At 42.7% G+C, this 9151-nt stretch overlaps 1 pseudogene; it reads left to right on the plus strand.

Moving 5' to 3' along the window:
• Positions 1 to 3401: 3401 nt before the first annotated feature.
• Positions 3402 to 8573, plus strand: LOC119360935 (annotated as a pseudogene).
• Positions 8574 to 9151: the final 578 nt, after the last annotated feature.

A 9151-nucleotide genomic window follows, 5' to 3' on the forward strand; every position in this document is an offset into this window, starting at 1 on the left:
GACAAGCAAAATACTATCAGGTACTAAGTTCATGATAAATTAAAGTTCAATTAATCAAATTATTTAAGAACTCCCACTTAGACAGACATCCCTCCAATCATCTAAGTGATCGTGTGATCCAAATCAACTAAACCAGTTCCGATCATCACATGAAATGGAGTAGTTTTCAATGGTGAACATCACTATGTTGATCATATCTACTATATGATTCATGCTCGACCTTTCGGTCTCAGTGTTCCGAGGCCATATCTGCATATGCTAGGCTCGTCAAGTTTAACCCGAGTATTTCTACGTGTGCAAAACTAGCTTGCACCCGTTATATGTGAACTTAGAGCTTATCACACCCGATAATCACGTGGTGTCTCGGCACGACGAACTTTGGCAACGGTGCATACTCAGGGAGAACACTTATACCTTGAAATTAAGTGAGAGATCATCTTATAATGCTACCGTCAATCAAAGCAAAATAAGATGCATAAAAAGATAAAGATCACATGTAATCAATATAAGTGATATGATATGGCCATCATCATCTTGTGCCTTTGATCTCCATCTCCAAAGCACCGTCATGATCACCATCGTCACTGGCGCGACACCTTGATCTCCATCATAGCATCGTTGTCATCTCGCCAATTATTTCTTCTACAACTATCGCTACCACTTAGTGATAAAGTAAAGCAATTACATGGCGATTGTATTTCATACAATAAAGCGACAACCATATGGCTCCTGCCAGTTGCCGATAACTCTGTTACAAAACATGATCATCTCATACAATAAAATTTAGCATCATGTCTTGACCATATCACATCACAACATGCCCTGCAAAAACAAGTTAGACGTCCTCTACTTTGTTGTTGCAAGTTTTACGTGGCTGCTACGAGCTGAGCAAGAACCGTTCTTACCTACGCATCAAAACCACAATGATATTTCGTCAAGTTAGTGCTGTTTTAACCTTCAACAAGGACTAGGCGTAGCCACACTCGATTCAACTAAAGTTGGAGAAACTGACACCCGCCAGCCATCTGTGTGCGAAGCACGTCGATAGAACCAGTCTCGTGTAAGCGTACGCGTAATGTCGGTCCGGGCCGCTTCATCCAACAATACCGCCGAATCAAAGTATGACATGCCGGTAAGCAGTATGACTTGTATCGCCTACAACTCACTTGTGTTCTACTCGTGCATATAACATCTACGCATAAACCTGGCTCGGATGCCACTGTTGGGGAACGTAGTAATTTCAAAGAAATTCCTACGCACACACAAGATCATGGTGATGCATAGCAACAAGAGGGGAGAGTGTCGTCCATGTACCCTCGTAGACCATAGGCGGAAGCGTTATGACAACGTGGTTGATGTAGTCATACGTCTTCACAATCGACCGATCCTAGTACCGAACGTACGACACCTCCGCGATCTGCACACGTTCAGCTCGGTGACGTCCCACGAACTCACGATCCAGTAGAGCTTCGAGGGAGAGTTCCGTCAGCACGACGACTTATGACGGTGTTGATGAAGCTACCAACGGAGGGCTTCGCCTAAGCACCGCTACGATATGATCGAGGTGGATTATGGTGGAGGGAGGCACCGCACACGGCTAAAGATCAATGATCAACTTGTGTCTTGGGGTGCCCCCCTGTCCCCGTATATAATGGAGCTAGGGGGGAGGCGGCCGACCAAGGAGGAGGGCGCGCCAAGGGGGAAGTCCTACTCCCACCGGGAGTAGGACTCCTTCTTTCCTAGTAGGAGTAGGAGAAGGGGGAAGGGAAGGAGAGAGGAGGAAAGAAAGGGGGGCGTCCCCCCCTCCTTGTCCAATTCGGACTAGAGGGGAAGGGGGCGTGTGGCCTTCCCTGGTCGCCCCTCCTCTTCTCCACTAAGGCCCAATAGGCCCATTATACTCCCCGGGGGTGTTCCGGTAACCCCCCAGTACTCCGGTATATGTCTGAACTTGCCCGAAACCCTTTCGAAGTCCAAACATAGTCATCCAATATATCGATCTTTATGTCTCGGCCATTTCGAGACTCCTCGTCATGTCCGTGATCATGTCTGGGACTCCGAACTACCTTCGGTACATCAAAACACATAAACTCATAATACCGATCGTCACCGAACGTTAAGCGTGCGGACCCTACGGGTTCGAGAACTATGTAGACATGACCGAGACACGTCTCCGATCAATAACCAATAGCGGAACCTGGATGCTCATATTGGCTCCTACATATTCTACGAAGATCTTTATCGGTCAAATCGCATAACAACATACGTTGTTCCCTTTGTCATCGGTATGTTACTTGCACGAGATTCGATCGTCAGTATCTCAATACCTAGCTCAAACTCGTTACCGACAAGTCTCTTTACTCGTTCCGTAATGCATCATCCTGCAACTAACACATTAGTCACATTGCTTGCAAGGCTTATAGTGATGTGCATTACCGAGAGGGCCCAGAGATACATCTCTGACAATCGGAGTGACAAATCCTAATCTTGATCTATGCCAACTCAACAAGTACCATTGGAGACACCTGTAGAGCACCTTTATAATCACCCAGTTACGTTGTGACGTTTGGTAGCACACAAAGTGTTCCTCCAGTAATTGGGAGTTGCATAATCTCATAGTCATAGGAACATGTACAAGTCATGAAGAAAGCAATAATAGTAAACTAAAACGATCAAGTGCTAAGTTAACAAAATGGGTCAAGTCAATCACATCATTCTCCTAATGATGTGATCCTGTTAATCAAATGACAACTCATGTCTATGGCTAGGAAACTTAACCATCTTTGATCAACGAGCTAGTTAAGTAGATGCATACTAGTGACGCTCTGTTTGTCTATGTATTCAACATTTATTATGTTTCCGGTTAATACAATTATAGCATGAATAATAAACATTTATCATGAAATAAAGAAATAAATAATAACTTTATTATTGCCTATAGGGCATATTTCCTTCAGTAACCAGGGCAGTGATAAGACTTGTTCTCATGCGTAATATTGTCTTAACATGTATGTGCATAGATTATGCTATTTGCACATGAATATCATTATTGCCATCAAAATTATAGCTCCATGTGTAGTTGTGTGCATAGTTATTATGATATTTAAATTGTAGCTCAACTTGCAATATGTCACAATTGAGTCCCGATGAGTTTGAAGATGACACCGTTTGACCCAACAGAATTGTTCTCTCTAGAAGATTACTTGGCACAACAGAATATTCTCAACAACTTTGCTACACAAGTAGCCACCAATATTCATGATGCACTAGGAGATCCAAGTACTAGGTGTCGGTCAGGCCCTAGGATTGACAGGAAGCGAGAATTTTACAACGAACTTCTCATAGAAGATTACTTCTCTGATAATCCTACCTATCCTGATTACTACTTCCGTAGAAGGTTCCGCATGGGAAAACCCCTCTTTCTACGGATTGTTCAAGAACTTGGTGAGTGGTCTCCCTTCTTCCCTCAAAGGGAAGATGCCCTCGGCCGTCCAGGTCTATCACCTTCACAAAAGTGCACAACAGCCATACATATGTTGGCGTATGGTGTACGTGCTGACAAAACAGATGACCACATTCAACTAGGTGCATCTATGGCACCCAAGTGTCTTGAAAATTTTGCTAAGGGGGTCATTGCCAAGTTTGGTGGAGAATATTTGCGAAGGCCAACTGTTGAAGACGTTCAACGTCTACTAGAAGTTGGCGAAGCATGTGTGATAAAGACCGAACCTCGATGGCGAGATCCGATCGGTTGTTGCCCGATCTTTCACAGCACTCCACCTTTAGTAGCAGCAGCCTCTCGCCCGCGCACGCGATGTACACGAAGTAGAGGGTTTGAACCTTGCAGCTCAGCACGAGAGAAACAATCTGGACGACGGCACCTCACGCGCAACACAATTTTCTGGCAGAAATCGCAACAAAGAGGTTTTCTAAAGCTACCTCAAAAACTTGATACGTGTGTTTACCCCCGAAAACACATCTGTCTATTTCATATAAATATAACCTGCCTTTACATGGAACGTGATCTGGCTATTTATACTAGTATAGCCGACCCATCTAACAATGATTAAACACACTCAAGCTTTCTTATCTATTCGTGACTTCCAAACGGAAACAACTAAAGATAGGAACTGACATAATATTTTCCTAAACAGAACTCTAAACTTGACACAATATCTTGCCGATCTCTATGGGGTGGGCCCCAGCCAACAGAACACAATGAAAGATATTCATGCATGTTAGGACTCCTCCTGGCAGCTTCACGTGTCTTCTCTTTCCATGGTAGAAAAATAAATAGCTCTCTATTTTTAATCTTCTTGACCGAACCAGAGCAATCTGATCTCGTCTTATTATTTGTATCATAAGTATGACTCCTTTTCTTTCCATGATGTAACGCACGTTAGTATTGCCTTGCAAAACTCAACACATCCATCGGAGTAATTAGGCCACCATGCAGACTTGCATGCATGTACATCTTCAAGCTTTAATATTCCACCAAACTCTTCCTCACGTGACATATTTAGTTGTTGGTTTCTCTCTTTAAGCTGAACCAAGCACATCTCTTTTAGTGTCCCATCACCTGTACAAGTTACATTATCTAGCTCCTGCTCATCTTCACAGATCTGTAATATTCTGGGCACATATATATTTGTGATCTCAAGCGGTACAACAGTACGTGTGGCCATATCATCATCTCCTCCTTGAAACGAAACCGTCCTCGGTTTCAAGTCAATCTCTTCAGCAATAATGTCTATGTCAATCTCGTCGCCAATATTTATATCTGCGGATTGAACGACCACGGTAGAAATTTCAGTAGCTCCGACCAGGTTATTTTTTGCATCTCCATCTTCTTTTATTTTCTTCTGATGTTCTCTCCTCCAAGCAATAAACCGATCCACGCGCATGGGCATGAGGTTGCACTTGTTACCCTTCTTGACGGTGTATCTTTGTGTTAGGCAATCATATGCAACATCGTGTTCTATATACCATGGCTTGCCCAGCAACAAATGACATGAAACCATCGGTGTCGGAATCACGTTGCACAAAACCTCGCAAAAATAATTCTCCAGCAAAAACGATACCTTTGTTTGGTGTGTGACGGTGATATCTTCATGACCCCAGTGGAACAAGTAAGGTTGTAGGCGTGGTGTCATTGGTAGCTCTAGCTTGTCCACCATCTCGATGCTTGTGGCGTTGATCAAATTCATGTGATCGATCGTCATGGCACATGATCTCTCTCTCACCACCACACGGGTATGAAATAGCCCGGCCCAGTAGCCTTCCTCCTTCAATTGAAATCCATAGCTTAACTTACTGAATGACGATGCGCTCGTCATCTTCTCCATAGTGCCGTGAACAGCCTGATGCTCTGAATACCACCTGATAAAGACCGAACCTCGATGGCGAGATCCGATCGGTTGTTTCCCGATCTTTCACGACACTCCACCTCTAGTAGCAGCAGCCTCTCGCCCGCGCACGCGATGTACACGAAGTAGAGGGTTTGAACCTTGAGGCTCAACACGAGAGAAACAATCTGGACGACGGCACCTCACATGCAAAACAATTTCCTCGCAGAAATCGCAACAAAAAGGTTTTCTAAAGCTACCTCAAAAACTTGATACGGGTGTTTACCCTCGAAAACACATATGTCTATTTCATATAAATATAACCTGCCTTTACATGGAACGTGATCTGGCTATTTATACTAGTATAGCCGACCCATCTAACAATGATTAAACACACGCAAGCTTTCGTATCTATTCGTGACTTCCAAACAGAAACAACTAAAGATAGAAACTGACATAATATTTTCCTAAACAGAACTCTAAACTTGACACAATATCTTGCCGATCTCTATGGGGTGGGCCCCAGCCAACAGAACACAATGAAAGATATTCATGCACGTTAGGACTCCTCCTGGCAGCTTCACGTGTCTTCTCTTTCCATGGTAGAAAAATAAATAGCTCTCTATTTTTAATCTTCTTGACCGAACCAGAGCAATCTGATCTCGTCTTATTCTTTGTATCATAGTATGACTCCTTTTCTTTCCATGATGTAACGCACATTAGTATTGCCTTGCAAAACTCAACACATCCATGGGAGTAATTAGGCCACCATGTAGACTTGCATGCATGTACATCTTCAAGCTTTAATATTCCACCAAACTCTTCCTCACGTGACATATTTAGTTGTTGGTTTCTCTCTTTAAGCTGAACCAAGCACATCTCTTTTAGTGTCCCATCACCTGTACAAGTTACATTATCTAGCTCCTGCTCATCTTCACAGATCTGTAATATTCTGGGCACATATATATTTGTGATCTCAAGCGGTACAACAGTACGTGTGGCCATATCAACGTGGTTTTTCTGGTATGCTAGGAAGCATAGATTGCATGCACTGGGAGTGGAAAAATTGTCTGGTTGGATGGAAGGGGCAGTTTACACGTGGTGACTACGGTGTTCCGACCATAATCCTTGAGGATGTTGCATCCCATGATCTATGGATATGGCATGCCTTCTTTGGTGTTCCAGGATCCAACAATGACATCAATGTGCTCAATCAGTCACCATTGTTCACTGAAGTGTTGCAAGGGAATGCTCCTAGGGTAGACTACTATGTCAATGAGCAACAATACAAGAAGGGATATTATCTTACAGATGGAATATATCCAGAGTGGGTTGTTTTTGTGAAAACCATCCCTCTGCCCCAAACTGAAAAAGACAAATTCTTTGCCCAGAGACAAGAAGGTGCGAGAAAGGACGCTGAACATGCATTTGGAGCTCTACAATAACACTTCAAAATTGTGGCAGAATCATCACGACTTTGGGATCAAATAGATATCTGCAACATAATGAAAGCGTGTGTGATCATGCACAACATGATACTCGAAGATGAGAAGGGCGTGGAGTTGCCTTTTGATTTGAATGAAGCTTTGGGAACATCTACTCTACCGCCGACAACAATCACTGGGGCTACACCTTTGTTCGTCGACGTGATTAGAAGAGATGTTGATATACATGACCGTCCATGCACAATTGGCTCATACATGATTTGGTTGAGCATATTTGGAGGAAATTCAATGAAGATACAAACAATTAGTTGTAATTTACATTACTTCTATTGCTTTAGTGAACATCTTTATTTCTATGTGTGTGTGTGTGTGTGAGAGAGAGAGAGAGATTAATTCTCTACATATGAAATTGTATGTGTTGTCAAGAGTTTTAAGACTATCTTTGAATTTACTCTAAATTATGCATACATGCTTGTGTTCTTTACTAGCTTGCTCAAGTTTTATATAGTATACTTCAGTGAATTGTTTTGACTAGCCATGTTAAGAAAATACTTCTTCTTTTCAGCTGCAATGGATTACCGTCCTCCTAATGATTTTGTGAGCTACCTTCAAGACCAAAGTCATCCCAGCTTCACCTTGCCAGCCTATCAACAGCTTGGTTTTCAATATCCAATGTTCTGTACGCAGCCACCGCCTCCGCCGCCACCAGCCAATCACCACCCTCTCCCATTGACATCTGTTCTGAGGACCACAACTCCATCCAACAACCGAAAATGAGTCACAGTTGATGTGGAACCAGATGATGAAGATAGACAGAGGCTATATTATACAAAAGACAATGACATCAGATTGGTAAGCCCCCCCCCAATCCTCTCATTCTTGTCATGTGAAAATTGAAGATATCTCATGGCACTCTATCTAAGAATTTATTTAGGTTGGATTCTCCTATTTTTACACTCCATCACATGCATCTTGTCTTTTGTTTAGTCAAATGTAACCTTATGCTTGCTTCCTTTGTGCATGTGAGTGCTTGGTTGCGCAACTCTGTGAATCCTATCGATGGTAATGCAAAGAAAGAAGAATACTACTAGAAGGAGGTTGCTGCTACATTCAATAGCACAACTGAGAGTGATCGACAGAGGGATGTGAAGCACCTCAAGAACCATTGGTACAAAACAACAAAGAAGGTAACCTCTTTCTATGGTTGGTACAACTAGATCATAGACACCTATGCAAGTGGTCGGTGTGATAAACAACTGATGGAGCAAGCTCTGGAACTGTACCACAGCCGCCATGGACACCAATTCATGTATGTGCATTGGTGGGAAGCTGTGAGGGAGAGCCAAAAGTGGAAAATTCATGTGTACACAAAAGGGGATGGAACAAAGAGGACAACACCAATACCAACTGAGAATGCTCAACGTCCTCCAGGTTGCAAGGGTGCCAAGAATGCAAGGGAAAATATAAGGAAGCTCCTACCGGGGTCAATATCATGAAAGAACATATTGGTGCTTTTCTACAAGCACAAGCTGACGCTAAGGTGCAAAATTAAGAGATAATGGAATTGCAGAGTCGACTATCTTCTCATAAGGTAGAAGCTAGTCGACTTGCATATGAGGCTGCAAAGGAGAGGACAGTGGCTAACCTGGCAGAAGAAAGAACCAAACGGTTTGACAAGTTCATGGAGATGTTGAATGCTGACACTACAAGAATGGAGCCATGGGCAAAGGAGATGCATATGAAGGCTGTCATGAGATTGGGAGATCAACTCTTCAAGGAGGAATAGAAGGTATGTAGTCCAATTTCTTTGGCTCCCTTTGTTTGTCTCCCTTCACTATACACACAAGAATATTTGCTTTCATGTAGTTTAGTTCATAGGAATTACTTCTGTGAGTTGGTACTTTCGGGTCAATCCACTCCATATGTGGCTGAAATAAATTCGTTGGGTCAATTTAACAAGAAAATAAGACATGTTATTCTTATTATGTTGCCTTTGAGCATGATTTTCCTCTGTTCTCCACCTTGATTCATGTCATATTCTTTATTAGTAGATTCCAGTTTTGAAAGAACCACACCAATCAATGGCTATTTCCTTTGAGCATGATTTTCCTCTGACCATTATATTGTTAGTGTTCCATTTTCTGAGTTCGTCGAGGGCCCCCTAGAAGAACAGGACCGGCCCTGCCTGCTTGTTTTAATAGTTTAATCATGTGTCTTACTTCCTATGTAGATGTTCTACAGATATGTGCAACAAAAGAGGGGTTCATGTGCAAGGAAGCATTGAAGAAGTGAGATTGTCTTTTTCTTGGAATGAGAAGGTTTAGAAGATACACCAACAAATTCAGTCTGAACTTCAAATAAATT

Source organism: Triticum dicoccoides, chromosome 2B, assembly GCF_002162155.2.
Source record: "Triticum dicoccoides isolate Atlit2015 ecotype Zavitan chromosome 2B, WEW_v2.0, whole genome shotgun sequence".
NCBI lineage: Eukaryota > Viridiplantae > Streptophyta > Magnoliopsida > Poales > Poaceae > Triticum > Triticum dicoccoides.